This window comes from Lepisosteus platostomus, chromosome 5, assembly GCF_059453375.1.
Source record: "Lepisosteus platostomus isolate fLepPlt1 chromosome 5, fLepPlt1.hap1, whole genome shotgun sequence".
Classification (NCBI taxonomy): domain Eukaryota; kingdom Metazoa; phylum Chordata; class Actinopteri; order Semionotiformes; family Lepisosteidae; genus Lepisosteus; species Lepisosteus platostomus.
The window spans coordinates 48275337-48295482 of NC_142615.1; the positions used below are offsets into that span (position 1 = coordinate 48275337).

General features: G+C 43.8%; 1 non-coding gene and 2 pseudogenes across 1 annotated transcript; 1 reads left to right on the top strand and 2 right to left on the bottom strand.

The window, feature by feature from the left end:
- Nucleotides 1-1531: 1531 nt before the first annotated feature.
- Nucleotides 1532-1605, top strand: trnan-guu (transfer RNA asparagine (anticodon GUU)). Its single transcript has one exon. It is a non-coding gene; the product is annotated as a tRNA-Asn (tRNA).
- Nucleotides 1606-16025: 14420 nt separating this feature from the next.
- Nucleotides 16026-16144, bottom strand: LOC148668140 (5S ribosomal RNA; annotated as a pseudogene).
- A 431-nt stretch (nucleotides 16145-16575) lies between these two features.
- LOC148668141 (5S ribosomal RNA) lies at nucleotides 16576-16694 on the bottom strand (annotated as a pseudogene).
- Nucleotides 16695-20146: the final 3452 nt, after the last annotated feature.

The following is a 20146-nucleotide window of genomic DNA, read 5'->3' on the forward strand; positions in this document are numbered from 1 at the left end:
CACCATGCAGTTGAGTTCTATCTATATATACACCACATAGATAATCTGAACAAAATCGAGCAGTACAGGACACGCAGTGTGAAGCTCACACAGGCTTACAGTCTCCAGTATTGGAGTGAAGAGGAAAAAAATAACTTAGTTTTTTTTAAGAGAAAAGGCACAGTTCACATCTGCTTAACATCACGTCCAACTTTAGAGACAGCTACATCAGATAATGGAATCACGGAAGTTTCAGATAACTTTTTTTTAATACAGGTTCAAGCAAACCTGAAAGTTAATGAGTTTCCGGACACTTTTGTTTTATTAAAAAGTGTCTGAAGCCTGAAAATGTAATTTGAAAAAAAAAAAACGCTATTGGACATTAGCAGGTGCTTTTTGTAACGATTTGCTATTTCATGCTGGAAAACAAAGGAAACAGATCCAACGTTTGCTTTCAGGTGCAGTTCATTACATAATATACATCTATTACTGAGGAGCTTGAATAAAATTTACACGAGCCAGGTAGAAGTCGAAGCTACAATCTTATGATCCGAAATCAGACGCGTTGTTTATTAAGCCGCTGGTATTTCACATAACCTGAATTGTCCCATAGTGTGCTCAGCGCCGTTACTAGTAATGCACAGCTCCGTCTAAAATTTCAAAGTGAGAAACATGTGTTTTCTGATTTTTTATGAGTTTTAAAATATAATCTCTTTAAATCAGACAAGGGGTGTTTCGCACTGAAATTCCGATTGACTGAGAATTGTCAGAAAGATTGACAGAAAGACTGTTTTTTTCCACAACACCGTATAATTATCACATCCACCAGACTCTCCAACCTCTCCAGACCTTGCTGGTTGAGCAATTGCTTCGATAAATTAGGTCACGTATCATGTTAAATCATTTCTTCTCAACACAACATTTCCTGGTGCACGTTTTCTCTATGAAAAAAAAGAAATTTTACCCTTGCACGATTTCTCGTTTTTTTTTTTATCAAAGCGTACAGAAATAAAAAAGAAGAAATAGTGTCGCAAAATAACTCTGTCGCCCTTGGGAGATGTCATACGCATTGGACATGAAAATGCCAGATAAAAGCCAGTTCTCTTCGTTTCTCAGTGTCGGGGCTGCTATGTAAAAGAGGCAATTTGCTCTGAGTGCATGTTCAGCGCTTACTGAACGCAGATGTCTCAGAGTGGTGTGTCCAAGTGGCTGTAAACGGTGACGGCTGTCCTGTCACCGTAGCCTAGTTGGTTAAAGCGCTTTTCTATCAAACAAAAGAACCGAGATTCAAATCCCAGCCGTGTCCTTCTTCCTATCTTGCAGTACAGAACGTATCATTTCGGGCAATCACAAAGGGCTTGATTTCGTTAAATGCATGTGTTCATTTCCTTTCTGGAAAACTTGTTTTTGATTAAATTCACACAGCTTGCGAAAAATGAAATTCAATTCTTGGTTATCAGTGCAGAAGAAATATTACCGTCTGGCAAAATAAACGGTAAGAGATTTTTTTAAAACCTAAAACTTGTGATTCGAAAGAAGACCCACCTAGTCATTCTCTGTGGCGCAATCGGTTAGCGCGTTCGGCTGTTAACCGAAAGGTTGGTGGTTCGAGTCCACCCAGGGACGGGGTTCTTTTGCGATGTAAACGTTGTCGTCAGTCGATTGGATTTCTCAGCGAAACCATAACCATTTTAATATTTGCAGGAAATGCGAGTGTTTAACACGTGTCAGGGTCACCGGGAAATGTCCAATAATGCCCAACATTGCAACTCCCCAGAAAACCATATTCACCCCAAAAATATTATCGTTGAATCTTCATTTATACTCCAGTTGAATCCTCTGCTGAAATATTTTAAAAATACAATGCAGGTTTGTTTGAGAACTTGACAAGCATTGTTAAGATGGCACTGTGCAGTTGGATTTTGATATTTTGACATATTTACCTTAATTTTAAACATAAATACTATACAGTCTATTGTAATTTTAAAATATGTTAGCTGAGGATGCAAAGGGGTGAAAGGGAAAGGTCAGAAGGTATAGTAAAAACGAGGTTAGGATTAGTGGAGGTGGTAGGGGTGTTGATGGTTTTTCTCTGTAGAGGATGATTGAGGTTTTTATCCTTCTCTGAAGTGAGAAATTGGAAGAGTTGGGAGTTGAGGGATCTGATGAGGTTAGTTATAAAAGGAAGTTGATGTGGAGCTGTTAGCCGTAAAACGTCCTAACGTCTTTGATGTTGTCATCAAAGATAAACTGCAGTAAGCAAAGATAAAGAAAATTATCTTTGCTTACTGCCCTGTCTTTCCACACCTGAAGAAGGCTCTACGGCCAACACGTTATGTTTCCTTTCTTCTCTTTTCAGCATGGAATAATCCTTTACTTGTTCCTTTGCAGCCTACGCATGCTGACACAGCTACTCACCTGATATATAACATTCCTATAATCGCAACTATGAATGTCCACTGTGGGTATTTTTTCCATTATTATTTATTTTGGCATTGAAGCATATTTTATGTAATACCGAAGTGTCATAATCACTGAAAAACATATTTTTTCATTTAGAAAGAATTAAAAAATATAAATCACTATGAATTACATTTAACCTGTTCTGATCTAGGTTTTCTATATACTTTAACATGCCATGTTCAGAATGTCACAACACAGAAATGCAACAGTGAAGTTTTGTAATTACAAATGTTCGTGATGAGTGATTTTGTCTCTCTTACCTTAGTGTCGGAATACTAAGATGTTTTTGTAACGAGGAAGGAGGGAAAAAGTAATTCAGCAGAAGGGGTGCTATTTTGTTGACTATAAATCCTCACATGCCATGTTCAGAGGGTCATATTAAAAAAATGGTACAGTAAATTTTCTTATGCTTCATGATTTTCATAATTTGTTACATTGTGTCTCACACCTTTGTGTCAGAATTCTGAGATGTTTTTTTTCTAAACAGGGGCCATCACAATACAACAGAAAGAGCAATTAGCTTTTCCCTATAATTTCTCTCATGCCACATTCAGAGGGTCATATTTTAAAAATGGTACAGCAACATTTCCTGAAGTTCAGGATTTTGAGAGTCTGTTACATTGTGTCTCACACCTCAGTGGCAGAATTGTGAGACGATTTTATAATCAGGAGGGAGGGTCATAGCAATTCAGCAGAAAGTGTCATCACCCTTTGCTCATCCTCCGTTAACCATATATTCTCATATGCCATGTTCTAAATGTCCCATTGTAAACTGCTATAATAACATTTCTTGCAAAATGCAAGATTTTGAGACTTTGAGAATTCACGTTTTGCCTTTGTCTTATTTACTTGTTGTCTAACATGCCAGTTTGTGTTATTGTGAGTTTTAAAAATTGGTTTTCGATTTTCTGAAATGTGTTTCATACAAAAATGCAATTTGGATAATCATTACTTACATATTCCACTTTACTGAGGATATGTGCAGTAATCCACTCGGATTAGTATTTTTAAAAATGACTATAGAGATCCATCTACAGGCGAAAGGCGGCATAACATCACAGCAGCAGCACTTAAGGTGGAACAAAAAACGCGAATAAGAAGCTGGCGAATAAGCAGCCAACTTCAGCCTCGTTAATGCAATAGGATTGGGTGAGGTAGAAAAATATTTCTTCCTCTGAATCCTAACATTTTTGTAGGTGTTCTAGGACTTCTCGTTTCAGATAAAGCTGCCAATACATCACTTATTTCTACTCCATCAATATCAGCAGTGTTATCAGTACTGAGCCCTAAGTGTGGGTCCTGTCATCATATAAAAACTTGAACGTATCGACTGCATTCACCTGATAAAATCTGATAAAATTGAAAAATACATTGGAAACAAATTTGCTTGTTTTTTTTCAGATCCAGAAGAGAATCATCATGAGACTCAAAACAGACCTGTTAGTAGTATAAAGCGACACCTTTCGTCAAACTTTTGACAGGTACCACGCCCCCTTTTCCAGCCAATGGTCGTCTGCGGTGGTTGGCTGTCCCGCCCCCTTGCCAGCCAATGGCGTGTTGTTATTTGTGCATGTCCCACCCCCTCAGGAGCCAATGGTGTGTCGTTTTTGGAACTCCCGCCTCCCCCCCCCCCGGCCGGTCGGTCCGGAGCCTCAGGGTCCCAAAGCCCCAAGGCAGTGCATCCCTCGCTTTAGGTGTGTGAAAGTGTGTATTGGTTTGTAAGGGGACCATGTCTGCCGTGGGGTTGAGTGCGCTCTATTATAACCCTAGGAAATCGGGTAGTTACGGCGGCGCGGGGAGTCTGGTGCGGGCCGCGAGATCCCGGGGTGTGAGCGGCGCTAGCCGCGGTCGGGTGGCCGAGTGGTTGTCCGGCCAGGCTGCTTATACGCTGCACAAGCTGAGTCTCAAAAGCAGCAGGGGTGCAAGCACACACACACACACACTGACTGCGTAAAGTCTCACGGAAAGAATTCGCAGGACAAACACCATGTGAAATGTGAACCGCTTTATTTCAACAGGGGGTTTTCAAACACAGAAACAGCGCAGCAGCACTTTTTACACAAGTTACAGACTCCAGTTTGCAAGTATGTGAAATGTGAACCGCTTTATTTCAAGTGGGGGTTTTCAAACACTGAAACAACGCAGCACACACGCGTTACCGGCTCCTGTTTGCATTCAACAATTAAATGTTGGTGCGGAAAATTAGTTCGGTACACGTAACCACCACCCCAACATTGCTGAGAAACTTTGCGGCATCTGAAAAAGCATTCATAAACCCCTTCCGCTCCCCGTGTCTAAAGCCATGCGAACCACACTGGGCGATCTGATCTAGCAGGGCAAAAAAATTTGCCTGCGTAATCAGTTACCACAGGTTCTGTGCAAAAGACGCTGTATTTTGGAATACACACTGTAGAACCCCCCAGTGTTTTTTTCTGTTTGGGAGTGTTAAAAAACCTTATTTTAAAACTGCTTAGCTTTTAAAGTTAAAAGCGACTGGTCTGTGCGCGGGTCTATAGGCCGTTAACCACGCCGCTTGACCCAGTAGCGCCACCACAGCTGTAAAGGAAACCGGTGTAACAACATGTCCGTGTAACTTGTTCCATTCACCTGCAGCCCTGTGTGTAAGGATGCGCCACATGTGTGGCGTTTTTATCATAGTTATCGTAGTTTTCTGATTTTGACAGTTTAGATTTCATTGATTGTTGTGTTGAAAAGTCTTTAATTTTAACACCGTGTAGTTTTCTGATTTTGAGATGTGGAGCATTGGCGTGGTAATAAAAAGTCTTTTATTTTTTCACACAGCCGCTGTATCGACGAGCGGCGAAACAAATGTGGCGGAAACGTCGGACCCTAAGGTGGTGACTGCATCGGAGACGGCTGTTAAGACCCTGACCAAAGCCAGACGTGTCAAGCCTGCGGAGAGAAATCATAACGCGCCTAAAGACTTGGTGTTGGGTGATGTGCTAGATTCAGTGCGCGGTATTACACAGTCACTATCAACGGCGATCAGTAATGAGGTGGCCAAAAAACGAGCTTTAGAGCATCTAAGAGCGGTTTTAGCCGGTGTACAAACCTTGTTTCCAAAACAGATCCAGGTTTTCACCGCTAACCTCTTAGATATAATTTCTACAGAAGATGCAGCTCTAAGCTCAGGATTTCAGACCATGATGATGATATTTCATGCTTCATTGGTGCAAAACCCCGGTGATAAATGACTAAACATGCGGTCTAAAAAGTGTTTAAAAGACCGAGCGCTTGCCAACAGCAAGCGTTTGTACATAAATAAAAGAATTAAACTGGCAAAAGCATGTTTGTTGCGTCGTCAAAGATTCAGAGAGAGGCATCAGATTTCCCAAGGGCCGCCCGAACCACGCAATGAGAATGCCGTGGTAGAAAATAACTTAAGGCCCGAGGTTGTTGTAGCAGAACAGGATGTCGGTAACCGAGAACCGGTTGTACTGAACGATCTGAATCAGGTTGGTAGCGGTGCAGGGGCGAATAGAGACCCCTTAGTTTTCCTGGACCGTATACGTAGTTATAACAGGTCTTATAATAATTTTAGAGCAACAGAGCACCATGAAGAATTTCGTTTTGTTAATCTCGACAGAATAACCTCGTATGTACAGGCTATAGACGCTGTGCATGGTGCAGTCCAGAGAATATTGGATGAACTTTCTCCAAACATCGGGGCGAATGATTTTGTACAGCTGCGTTTGACTGCGGGTGGTTTTAACAAGCCCTTGTTCTCACGCAGGAGACACCCAGGAGAATTAAATGCTGCCGATTTTTTAAGCCACATCTCGGACCTCTTACAGAGCCACACAGAGGTTCTCACCAATGACAGCCACCGCTTAGTGGTGACGATAGTTAGGAATATGCAGGTGGGTGCCCGCCGAAGTTCTGTACAGCCGGGTAATTGCTCAGAAAAAAGCGCACCTTATCGACTTACATTACACGGGCGGTAATCTGTGTTTCGCCGGGAGTGTGTACGGTTTGTTGAATGAGGGTTGTACCGATGGGGAAATGTTACAGGGCGCTAAACGAATGCACAAAGAGTTGGGTTTTCCAGAGAATCGGAAAATTAGTTTGTCAGACATTACCGCTTTTGAAAAACATTTAAAGGTGGTCATTAAAATTTTGTACCACGACCAGGGTGATTGGAAATATTTTACAACGGGACCCACACCACCAAATTTCTAAAATACTTTTTGTTCTACTGCATGAATAGCATTTTTATGGGGTTTTAAATATTAAAGCTTTTGAGGGGGCGGCGTATTTTTGCACTAACTGCCATGTGGCGTATAGCCACAAGAACGCACACGCCTGTGTTAAAGCTTGTAAAACCTGTTTAGATCCCCAGTGTTGCAAAATTGATGCCAAAATTCAGAATTGCCCGGCCTGTAAGGTCTTTTGTCGTAGCTCTCAGGGGTTGGCGAGACACTTGCGGAATGCGGCGACAGGTGTGAGTAAGTGTGAGCGCAGGGTCTTTTGTGAGAAATGTCGGGTTTATAACCTCGCAAGTCACAAATGTAAAGAGAAACTGCTCGCGTTGTAACAACGTGATCGACACCCCAGACACACATTTGTGCTACATACCGCCTTTGGACAACCCCAAAATTTCAAACAAGTACATTTTTTTCGACTTTGAATGCATGCAAGAAACAGGGACACACATACCAAATTACGTCCATCCCCTTCATATTGACAAACGAAGCTGGGAATTTTATGGTGAAACTTGTCTAAAGGATTTTGTGTGTAAATTTATCGATAGACGTTTTAAAAACCATACGTTCATATCGCACAATGGCAAGGGATATGACAATTACCTAGTGATCAGACAGTTGTTAGCTGAAAAGATGGACGTTGAACTAATTAATCAGGGTGGCAAGATAATGTGTATGACTGTAAAAGCTCTGAACATCAGATTTATCGATTCTTTAAACGTTCTACCTATGAAATTAAGCAAACTGCCGGCCGCCATGGGGTTCCCTGGGGCTAAGGGGAATTTTCCACACTTGATGAACACTTCAGAAAACCAAAATTATGTCGGACCGATGCCGCCGCCAGAACTTTACGGCGTTAACTACATGCTGCCGAGCAAGAAAGCCGAGTTTTTGGTTTGGTAAGAAGAATGCAGGGGAAGTGTGTTTAACTTACAGAGAGAGTTGAAACGTTACTGCCAGTTGGATGTGACAATTCTAAGAGAAGGCTGTATCAGGTTTCGGGACGAGGTCATGAATATGACCAGACAGACACGCGTGACTGAGTCAGGGGCCGCCTGCGTTGTCTGCATCGACCCCTTTCAGTTTGTGACCATCGCTAGTGTCTGCATGGCCATGTTCAGACTTATGTTTTTACAGGAAGAGACGATTGCGTTGCTACCCCATGAAAATTACCACCGCCAGCAAAAACGATTTTCTACACCCAGCATTCAATGGCTTATGTACATCGAACACACAGAGCCCGTTAAAATCCAACACGCGTTAACCACGGCCGGTGAGTTCAAGGTTGGCCCATATTTTCTGGATGGTTATGCTGTAATTGATGGAGTGCCGACAGCCTTTGAGTTCAACGGTTGCTTTTTTCACGGTTGTAGCGTTTGTTATTGTGAAAACGATTTTAATCCGCTGACAAACACTACTTTTGGCTGGTTGTACAGAAAGACGGTGGTTAAAATTAATTTTCTCAAAATGAGAGGTTTTAACGTGCATGTTTTGTGGGAGCACGAGTTCAGGGTAAATTTCTAACAGCTGCTCAGTTACCAGAGCCTCTGCAACCGCGCGAGTCGCTTTTTGGGGGGGAGAACAAATGAGATTTGTTTGCATTACACAGCGCAGCCCGGTGAAAAAATTCATTACTATGATTTCACCAGTCTGTTTCCGTTTGTGAACAAAACTAAAAAATACCCACTGGGGCACCCCCGAATAATTTATAATAACTTTGGAGATTTAAAACGGTATTTCGGTTTAGCAAAGGTGAAAGTTTACCCACCCAGACGTTTATACTTTCCAGTTCTTCTAACCAAAATTGACAAAAAACTGTTTTTCACACTGTGTCGTACGTGTGCTGAAACAAAACAGACCACCCCCTGTGAGCACGGTGATGAAGATCGCGCCTTGACTGGTGTCTGGTGCACCCCTGAATTACAGATGGCCTTAGATCTGGGGTATTGAGTGTGTAAAATTTACAAAATTTGGCATTTCGAAAAGGCCTCACACGATCTTTTTACCGACTACATCAAACTGCATCTGAAAGGGAAACAGGAAGCTTTGGGGTTTCCAGAGGGGTGTACAGATGTCGCGAAACAACAAAGATATATCAGCGAATATTATGAAAAAGAGGGTGTCCGGCTGGACCCCGGCAACATTAAAAAGAATCCGGCCAAAAGACAGCTTTCAAAAATTGCCTTGAACAGTTTGTGGGGGAAGTATGGACAAAGAGACAATTTACCACAGACCACCATTGTGAGAAACCCCGATGAATTGTTCAGGTACTTATTTACGCCATATCATGAGGTGTCAGCCTGCGAGTTTATCAATGAAAACACAGCCTGTGTTACGTGGAAACACTAAACACCACTATACAGGCCATTCAAACACTAACATTTTCATCGCTAGCTTTACAACCGCCTATGCCCGCTTGGAGTTATACAATCTGCTAAATGCTTTGCAAGGCTGCTGTCTGTACCACGACACAGATTCCATTATCTTTGTGAGCCGGGAGGGTGAGTGGAATCCGGAACTGGGTGACTACTTGGGTGAGCTGACCAGCGAGATCGCTGCTGGCCAACACATCACCGAGTTTGTAACAACAGGACCCAAGTCGTACGGGTACAAGCTGTCTGGCGAGAAAGCCTGTTTAAAGGTGAAAGGCATTACGCTCAATGTGAACAATTGTGAAAAAGTTAACTTTGAGAGTCTGCGGGACTTGGTTTTTGACTATGGCATTAATCCTTATGCAGAGTGCCGGGAATTTAAACACATTTCTATTCAACAGCCGATGATCGTGCGTGTTAAAAAGGATTGGCGCAGTGAGACCCGGACCTTAAAGAAAACCCAGAAGGTGGTGTACGACAAGCGGGTGCTGCAAGAAAATTTGACATCGTTGCCCTACGGATATTAACACGATGGATGTCAGGTTAAAACACCCTTTTTCATGCATTTTGTCCGGACCCTCGAATTGCGGTAAAAGTTATTTTATAAAACAGCTCTTGGAGAACGGTGATACCATTATGACTCTTAAACCCGAAAACACAGTCTGGTGTTACAGCTGCTGGCAACCTCTATACGCTGAGTTGCTTGTGAAATTTCCATACATTCAGTTTATAGAAGGACTACCGACGTCGTTTTCCGATGACCAGCTACTGCCGCCGGGTAGAGTAAATTTGATTGTAGTTGATGATTTGATGGAGTCTGATGGAGATAGAAAAAGCTTTTACCAAATACGTACACCACCGAAACCTCAGCATCATGTATATCGTCCAAAATGTGTTTTGTCAAGGCTGGAAAAGTAGAACCATCACGTTAAATACAAAGTACATGGTGCTGTTTAAAAACCCTAGAGATAAACTACAGATTACAACCCTGTCCCGGCAGATGTACCCCAGTAAAGCCAAATTTTTTTTGGAAGCGTTCGATGACGCTACTAAAAAACCTTTCGGTTACTTGTTGGTGGATTTAAGTGCCGACACCCCAGATGACTATCGCTTGCGAACAGGTCTTTTCCCCCCAGATGTACCCACGGCTTATGTATTTAAAAAATCTAAAAGTCGGTGATCTCGCAACCACAGACTCAGTCGAAAAAACACGTTCGGGGCGTCATCATGTCTTCACGCGTTCGGAGAAACCTGACTCTCTTACATTTTCTGGTAAAAGCCGCCCCCAAGCAGTGGAAAGCTATTCTCTGCAGGGCTACAAATGATCTTGTACAGGCCATAGCTGAAATCGCCTTGAATACCTTGAAAGGGAACATACCGTTATCTGCTAAGCAGTTTGGGACCCTGAAGAGAAAGCGTAAGCTTATAAAGACTTTGAGTCAAAAGGGTCTTTCTCTTAAAAGAAAGAGACTCTTGGTGAACCAGTCCGGCGGTTTTATCGGGACCCTGTTGAGTATTGCAGTACCATTGATTACGGGGCTTCTACAACGTCAATATTGGAGCACGCTGAAAAAATGTACCTGGTACCTCAGAAACAGCTCGATCGACTCCGAGAGCGGTCTGGGTTCGAAAAAATAACAACCCGTCGGTTGGATGATGAAATGCGAGACATTCTTCAGAACTCGCATCTGGCCGAATATGAAAAAGTGAAATTGTACAGTCAGGTGTTACAACGGTATTTGACATTAGTACGCCAGGAGACTTCCGAAAAGGGGACTTTAACTGTTGTACTACCGGAAAATGCACCCGCCGAGCTATCACTCACGTTAGCACAACCGCCAACATCGAGCGACAGTGACTTTGGGTATATTTTGGACAGAGTGTCTCAGCGGTTCCGGAGAAATGCCAAGATATTGTTAAAGACCATGGCCCGCAATGAACCATTAATAGCCTGGAATGAAAAAGGGGGAATTTGTGTACAAGGGGGCACCCGTTGAGGGCTCTCACATGATTGGTCTTGTCAGGGCTGTCACGCAGCAGCAAGCAGTTGCGGTCGGTAAGAAGCCAAAAGGTTGGGATGTGTTCATGGAGGCTATGGCAGAAACCAACGTGCCGGGCACCTTGCTAGCCAACGCTGGTAACCGAGAGCTACTTGAAAAACTCAAGGCTGACCCGCTGGGGTGTGCAGCGTCAGTCAAAACTTTAAAACAACCAGTAGAGTTGTCGACGGTCGACCCGGTCTCTAAGATAACCGCTGAAAGGAGACGATCATTAATACCTAGACTCACATGGTTGTCTTTGTAACATTTTTTCTCTGGGTATGTGTGTTTGTGATAAATGACTTGAAATGTATATTAAAAAGCATGAGCAATATAGTTAAAAATGTTTGTAAGAAAATGGCTTGGATGTAACGTATTAAAAAAAGCTTGAGCGCTATAACAGCGAATGTATAATAAAAATATTGTATTGATTTTAATTCATGTTTTGTGTTCTTTTTAAATAATAACCACACAGACATCGAAATGGTTCGATTTCATTTTTATTTTAGACGGTCGATTAACATTTATGACGTTTTAAATTGTCGTAAACACCCGCATAATTGAACATTCGTATTTTCAAATGGCTTAAAAGGGTATCGGGGTCTCCGTCTCACACGGCGTCGGTTTTTCAGAAACATTTCCACCATGCGGTCATTCTGGATTGCTTTCGTAGAATAAAGTTCTAAAATGTTTCTAAAAGATAAACCTTTACATCTATGGTATAGAAAAAAGACGCGATGTAGACCGCAGGTCACCGCAAAAGAATCTTGCAATTGTCTGTTGTTGTAAAATATGGAATTAGCATTTCTGTTTAAGAAATCAATAATGTTCTTGGGAAAGAAAGGCTTCGGGTGAAAATCCGTAGGAGTCGAAAAATTCTGCGCCCTCGACGTCGGGTAAGTAAATAGCCAGCCAGTGTTCACCGGGGCGGTCGTGTGGGTGAGTATTAACTATTAAACTCAGAGGGCGCCACGCCAGGCTTTCGCGTGGTAGGGCATCACTGGGGAACACGCCTAGAAAACTGTCTCGGGTGTAGCGGTCTCGGGTTAGAATGTCTTCCAGCTGTTTGGTGTTCATCTTTATGTGCAGGTTGTGTGGCCTCCAGTGCTTTTTAGCTGAAGTCGTAAATGACTTGACGTCTCATATCTAGCTCTATCACGTTGTCGAACAGCATGTACACAACCATGTTAACTGTAGTGGGTAGCGGTAGCGCGAAGCGTATTTCAGCTCTCAGATTACCCGTTTTGATAAGTGAATAATGTCCTGTGCACTCGTCGTCGGGGCTGAGGTTGAAAGCGAACAATGTGTAACCGCGCGCGTACTCCTCGCGGTCCACCAGAAGTGGTTTGTCTTTCAGACGCTTCCCGGCTGTTTCCACCAGATTAAAATATTCACGGACGCAATGTCCATTCTGGAAGTCTGGTTGAAGCGGTTTAGTGGGGATTTGTTCACCGTCCGCGTAGAGAGCCAGAAAGTTAACGTTGTAGTGTTTAAAATTGAAGGGGTTTTGGGTAAAACTGCCGCTGAATGCCGCGTTGTCCAAAAACCCCAAAATGACCACTTTGGGTAACTGTCCGAGAAAGAGGTTTTCTTGGTTACACACACGGCTCCCGCCAGGCAGGCTGAAGACTTTCATCTGTACGCGGTCTATGGGGTATTTAGCGTTGGCCTTCAGGAGTGCTTCGGCGTGTCCCAGTCTGACCACGGGTGACACTCTGACTCTTTTCACAAACAAAGATGCAGAGAGTACGCTCAGTTTGTGTTCTCTGGCGTTGTTCATTAAGCAGAAAGCATCTCTGTTTCGTGTGAGTTTTATTTTCAGGTCTACGCCATTCAGTAGTAGTTTGTCCTGAAAAAACAGGTCGGCGTGAATGTGATCCAGGAGCTCCAGTTTTCGGCTTTGCGTCGTGTATGATGCTCTTTTTCGGAACCCCTGATTGGGACCATCCAAAATTGTGGACTCGTGTTCCCCGGCTGTGTCTTTGTAAAAGAGCCCTGTTGAATACTGGTCTTCAGCGTCTCTTCACTGTAGTTCAGGACCGACTCTATAAAGGCTCTGTAAGGATAGCAGTTGTTAGTCTGGCTGATCAATCGGTCTCCTACAGTGATGTCAACCTGGCTGAAGATGGCTGCGATGGGGTACTTCACCAGGCTCACACGGGCTGCCGCATCAATGTCCTGACCGTCTTCTTCCATTATTTTACAGGTCAAATAGAGCAGGGTGTTGTTTAAATCTAAATAATCTTCTCCGTTGCCTGCGACGTAGAACTCCAGAGGTGCGTTTTCCGTTAGGGCTGTGAGGGGTGGAACTTCTATGTACAAGCTTTTCTCGACGCTTGTTTGGGTAGGTGCTGATTTAAATATGTCCAGCTCCGACTTGGCGCATTCTGCAGACCCGCCATGAACAAAAGCCATGTTTAAAATATGTCTTGTTTCGTGTCTCGTTGATTGCGGTGTGTCACGCTCTTCTTGGTCGACCTGAAGCTTTTATGAGTTGCCTGTCTGCGCTTAGCCGTTCTTTTATCAGGTTTCGGAGGCCCCCGACGGTGAGATGATGACGTCTGTCTTTTTCTCTTGACAACCCTGCGGATGTATGCTAGACCCGAACCTTCCTGCTGATGTGCAGCCACCTTAGACATGACCGCGCTTGTATCGTTGCCGACCACGTCTTTGGCGATGTTTTTAGCTGCCGATGCCATGTGCGGCTTAGCTATTTCTAACCCGCGTTTCAGAAAAGGCACAGCTTTTCTAAATAGCGCTCTGAAAATACCCCCGATACCAGCGCCGTACTGAACCGGTAGCCCTGAAAATCCTGGTAATCCATAACCAGCCTGTTGTTTGTAGTAGTGCGTATACAGAGAAGGATCCCCGTAGCTCTTGATGACCGTCATCCTTTTAGATGTTTGTCGCTTTCACAGGTCTGAAATGCAGCTTGATGATGACCTTTCCAAATGCAAATGACACGTGTTCGTTTTGATCTGTCTTTATTTCAATAGTGATGTTGTTAAAATGGTCGATGCTCACCGGCACGTAATGGGGTTTGTCGTACAATACTGTGACGAATTCACCATCCATGCCTCTGAAGGGCACACAACGCAAAAGCGGTGCGTAGACGTCACCTATTAACTGGTGTTCTATGATATCGGTGTATATATACATGGTGTTAAAACCGCCAGTCATATCGACGGGGTGCGGTGATTTTACACCCGCGACACCCGAATTGAAACCCAACATCCGCGCTAGGCGGTTACGCACCTGCATAACAAACCGTTTATCACTAACAATCCTTACCAACCGGCTAATGGGGTTGTATTTAAGACTTACAGCCGTTAACTTGGATTTTTCAGCAGCCCGTTTCATTTCATGCAAGAGCTGCTCAATGTTGCTGTAGTACCCTCTCGGTAAGGTACGGGTCCAGATAGTCTTGAGCTCCTCGCTGACGAACAGAAAAACTTCATCTTCATCAAAAGTGTTTAGTGTCGGCATAGAAGGAGCCCTTAATGTCGTCGGCTGCGTAGTCCTGCAGTTTGTAATAGGGTCTCAGAGCCGCGGTCCGCTCTTTGACAATGAAAATTTCATCTGTGAAGGTCTGTTCATATCCCTTCTCAAACACTCCCCTTATTTTGGACACCCGCACGCAATCACCCACATTAAATGAAAACTTTGACGGTTTTCTCTTAAAGTGCTCGTCATAGAACGTTCTCCACACCTCAAGGGAGTTGTCGGGCGTAACAGAAGCCAGGGTTCGTTTAATAGTCGTGTGGTAACTATGGTTATAAGCGTAAATAAGATCTGAAAGGACGTCGACATATCGAAAGGTGTTTTTGTGTGTCAGGTACCTCCACATTTTTGTTTTAATAGTTCTGTTAAACCTCTCGACCACACTAGCCTTCACATCGCTGGCCGTAACGAAATGTTCAATATTCTCACGTTTGAGAAAATTTTGGAAGGTCCTGTTAAGAAATTCTTTACCCACGTCCGTTTGTAGCTTTTTAGGAGCACGCCCCTCTTGCAGTATATTTCGGAAGGCGTCTGTCACGGCCCCACCAGTCTTGGTTTTCAGCGGCACGGCCCAAGCATATTTAGACTGCATGTCTATACACATTAAGATGTAACAGAAACCGTCGTTGAACTCGTGGTGTTCTCTCATGTCCACCAAGTCGGCCTGCCACTGCCAGTCCATTTCGGACACCAGCGTCCTGTTTCTCTTAAAACGTACGCGCGCCGGCTTGTGCAGCGTATAAGCAGCCTGGCCGGACAACCACTCGACCACCCGGCCGCGGCTGGCGCCGCTCACACCCCGGGATCTCGCGGCCTGCAACAGACTCCCCGTGCCGCAGTAACTGCCCGATTTCCTAGCTTTATAATAGAGCGCACTCAACCCCGCGGCAGACATGGCTCCCTTCCAAACCAATACACACTTGCACACACCTAAAGCGAGGGATGCGCCGACTTGGGGCTTTGGGACCCTGAGGCGCCGGGGCGACCGGCCGGTGGGGGTTCCGACCCACACCATTGGCTCCTGAGGGGGCAGGACATGCACAAATAACAACACGCCATTGGATGGCTGGGGGGCGGGACAACCAAACACTGCGGACGACCATTGGCTGGAAAAGGGGGCGTGGTACCTGTCAAAAGTTTGACGAAAGGTGTCGCTTTATACTGCTAACGATCTCAATACAATTCTGAAAAATGCGACTCCCCAAACGCCAGCCGAACAAGTCTCCACAGCAGAAGCGCTGTGTCTCTTTTCAGCTGGCGATAAACCTTTCCTCGATCCTTTGCGGACTTGTAAAACTGTTCATGATCAGAATAAAAAACGCTCACGCTAATACACAAGCACCCGTGTCTCGCCAAAGCTGACAAATAAACAGACGGAAAAGCCGCACTGCACGTGTGAACAGGGGAATGAGCAAGCGAGCGGGGATAGGGCGCCTCCTGTGCTTAAAAGCTTACACCACCTGGTATTCCCAGGCGGCCTCCCATCCAAGTACTAACCAGGCCCATCCCTGTTTAGCTTCCGAGATCAGACGAGATCAGGCGTGCTCAAGGGGGTGTGGCCATAAGCGAGAGCAAGGCTCGCTGGCACCCTTCTTATTGAGAGGACAGCTCCGTCACCTCTTTTACAACGCTGCTTTTTTTCCCTTGCGTTTTTCTCTTCTTCCCACGTTCTCTCTCTTCACTGCAGTCGTCCCCGCTCTATTTCACTTCAGCCTTTCACTCTTGCTTCCTTCCAATGAGGACGGAGCTGCGGGAGAAAGGGCGCTATAGAGGATCGCTGTGGAGAGCTGCTGCTGTGCTTTGACATCTGAGCTCTGTGGAAAACGATCTCAATACAATTCTGAAAACCGCGACTCCCCGAACGCCAGCCGAACAAGTCTCCAAACAAGCACTCGTGTCTCGCCAAAGCTGACAAATAAACAGACAGAAAAGCCGCACTGCACGTGTGAACAGGGGAATGAGCGAGCGAGCGGGGATAGGGCGCCTCCTGCGTTTAAAAGCTTACAGCACCTGGTATTCCCAGGCAGTTTCCCATCCAAGTACTAACCAGGCCCATCCCTGTTTAGCTTCCGAGATCAGACGAGATCAGGCGTGCTCAAGGGGGTGTGGCCGTAAGTGAGAGCAAGGCTCGCTGGGACCCTTCTTATAGTAGGCTGGGCAAACGATTTTTAAATTTTTTAAAAAAAAAATAAAAAATGAGATATAATGATGTGTTCCTGCTTAACTTAGACATTGCACGACTTTAAAACATATAAAAACAGGTTTCGAGAGTTAAAAACCACTTTATATGCGCGAAAAATGGGTGATTTTTCTTCCTCGTGATCAGCTCAGAATCTTTGTGTACGCTGTAAGGTTTTTACTTCTTAATTAAACGTTTAAAATACACGAATTTCATAAAGACAACACACGTTTCGAAAAGAAAAAATCCCATTCTTTTCTCTTCCTGTTGTGTGAAAGTGATCAGCAGGTCTTTTTTTCCCAATCGGAGGCTCTGAAAATAGCGTACCGCCCACTGCGCTCCGTCAGAGAGGGGCGCGGCACCGAGAGAAGGAAGAGGTGTGGAGCGCACCAGTACAAAACGAACGTTCTCCTGCCTGGAGTGCTTATGGCAGCAATCGCGTCTGCATTTATAACTTAGTTTTTAAAATAATCAAGCAATATGAAGCATCTCTTTTTACTTTTAAGTCACTTAATTATCATTAAGCACAGCTTTCTCACCACTTAGACTACTTTTTGATACCATCCTTAGACAAAGCAGAAACTTCTTGTTCTGTCTAATGACATTACAAGTGGAAAGATTACAGATTTTAATCGTCTTTAATTTTGTTACGTTATACATTTTAGAAACGTTTCATCCATACAAACACCACAAAACTATTCTCGATTGTATTTCTGAATGGTATGTTACACTTAGTTCACTGTGTTAAATACATCTAATTAAGAATGTTAGGTGTTAGCATAAACTATTAGCAATCAATATTAAATTTAGCACTGTAATAAGTTGTTGCACTAAAGAAAAAATAGGGTTAAATATAATTCAAAATATTTTGCTAACAATGTTAACTGTTTATAAATAATAAATTGTATTAACTAAAGAGTAGGATGGCACAGTTGTTAGTATGCTTTTTGTTTTGTTTCTTTTTCATAAATACAACAGTAGTACCTGATGTCTCAGTGGCTTTCAAAATTAAATTATGCATGCAAACCTGTGAACTAGAAAGATAACTAAGGTATCCATCCATTTATAATGGTGGCAAAGTGGTTAGCATTGCTATCTTGGAGCACTGGGGTCCTAGGTTCAATTCCTGCCATCCTGTGTGTATGGGGTTTGCATGTTCTCTCTGGGTTACATGGTTTTTCTCCATATGTGTGATATGACTCCCTCTCGCACTCCAAAACATACTGGTAAGTTAATTGGTTAATGGGAAAACTGGCCCTGGTGTGTGTGTTTGTATCTGTCTGTCCTGTGATGGACTGGCACTATGTCCAGGGTGTATTCTGCCTTGTGTCCGTTGCTTACTGGGATAGGCTCCGAATCCTCTGTACTGGATAAAGAGATTAGAAACGGATGGAAGTAAAGGCACTGTGTGGATGGAACTATACACAGTGTTTGAAACCCACTATGAAATGGCAGCATCTCACTGAGAATTAAATATTTTATAGTGCTGGCTTAAGGAAACAGCCTTTCCAACTCTGTTGCATATCAGTATCCATACCCAATTATTTAAACAAATTGCCTCTAATTATAAACATCTTAATATGTTGGAACTGTGGATCCGCATCACCTATGTTTGCCCATTCCTTCAATTCATGTGCATCCAACACACAGTTTAATGCTAGTGTAGTGTGCTCTCTGAAGGCACCAGTTCTGTAGGATTTGGGCAGTTACTGGGACAATTATTAAGTGTAGCAGTAAATCACAAAATTGATTCTTTTGATGGCTTTAGAATCCAACCATGCGATATAACTCAAACAACGCACACACAGATAGGTACTAATACATGAGGATACATTTATTAATACATAGAATATGCATGTAAACCTAACAGATCTTATCGAGAGGGTTATCAGAATACAAAAGGTATATATTCAGTCAGTTACGAAGTGTTACATATATCAAGAGGACATACGTTCAGTATATCATTCATTTAGACCGTTTCGTAAATGAACTTGGTTATAACTTCTAGATTAGATACTCAAAACAAGTACATAACTCTTAGGAATTAAATTGATATCAACTGGTTGGGATAACAATTGAATTCTTGAGCTGTAATGCATTGAAGTTGAATACTCATCCAATCTCTGGGGATTCAGATCTCCTGCGGGCACAAAGAAACAGTTGCAGGCTTGTTGCTGTCCAATCCCCGCTGTCTGGCTCGGTGCCAGGCTGTGCTGTTTGCGACGGTGCGCTGCTGATGCTCACTGACCGGCTAGTTAGTGTTGGCTTTAACTAACACAGTTTGTGCACAGGAGAAAAGATGACTGTGGGTCCCAGCAAGTCAGGAAGAGGACCGGTTCGTTCCTGATGAAGAGCTAGTTCTGAATAGTGATTCAGCTGTCCACATTTCCGACCTGTCCACGAGGCTTGCTGCTGGTGCTAACCTCGGGTGGATCCTCTGGTTACTCTCTGGCAACCTCCGCTCTAGACTCTTCGAACAAAGGAAAGTTCTGGCACTCGGACACACTGGCTGTTCCGTGGTTGTCCGGGCTGAGTCTCAGGATGGTCAGGAGGCGCGCTGCGAGAATGTCCTGCCCTTGGGAGCCTTCTGCTCCTGGGCCATCCTACCCTAGAATTCTCCTTTGAATTCCCTTTAGAAAAGTCCACAGAATTCTCCACTGAATCTCTTCTGAATCTCCCAGGCTCTCTGTGTTGCCTGTTTTTACCTGGAGGAACATCAGCTCGTTGATTGGCTGAAAGTTCCATGGGCACCAGAGTCCCACGTGGGTTACTCGGCCCTACCAGTCCCTGATTGGTTGATCAAGGTGAGATATGAGTCACTTACTCCTGACACTTAGGAATGCAGTCCAGATGTCCATCTGGCACTCCCTAGACAGATAGGCGCCAATGGATGACCATTGATCATGATAGCCAGGCTTAGCTAAGTGCATCCCCACTTGGGAGCTGTCCCTTATCAAAAGAAAACATCTTAAATCAGCCTGCATGAATAGCTTCTCCGTGGCTGCACCACAGAGATGAAGAGAGAGATGGGGCCTCATTTAGGAAAGCACAGCAACACTTAATTCTGTCTTATTAACAAGCATTGCCGCTACACCCCCTTCCTGATTTCTTATTTTTTTGCATGTTTGTCACACTGAAATGTTTCAGATCATCAAACAAATTGAAATATTAGACAAAGATAACACAAGTAAACACAAAATGCAGTTTTTAAATGAAGGTTTTTATTATTAAGGGAAAAAAAAATCAAAACCTACATGGCCCTGTGTGAAAAAGTGATTGCCCCCCTGTTAAAACATAAATCAACCGTGGTTTATCACATCTTTGGAAAGTTCAATTTTTCTAGCCACACCCAGGCCTGATTTCTGCCACACCTGTTCTCAATCAAGAAAT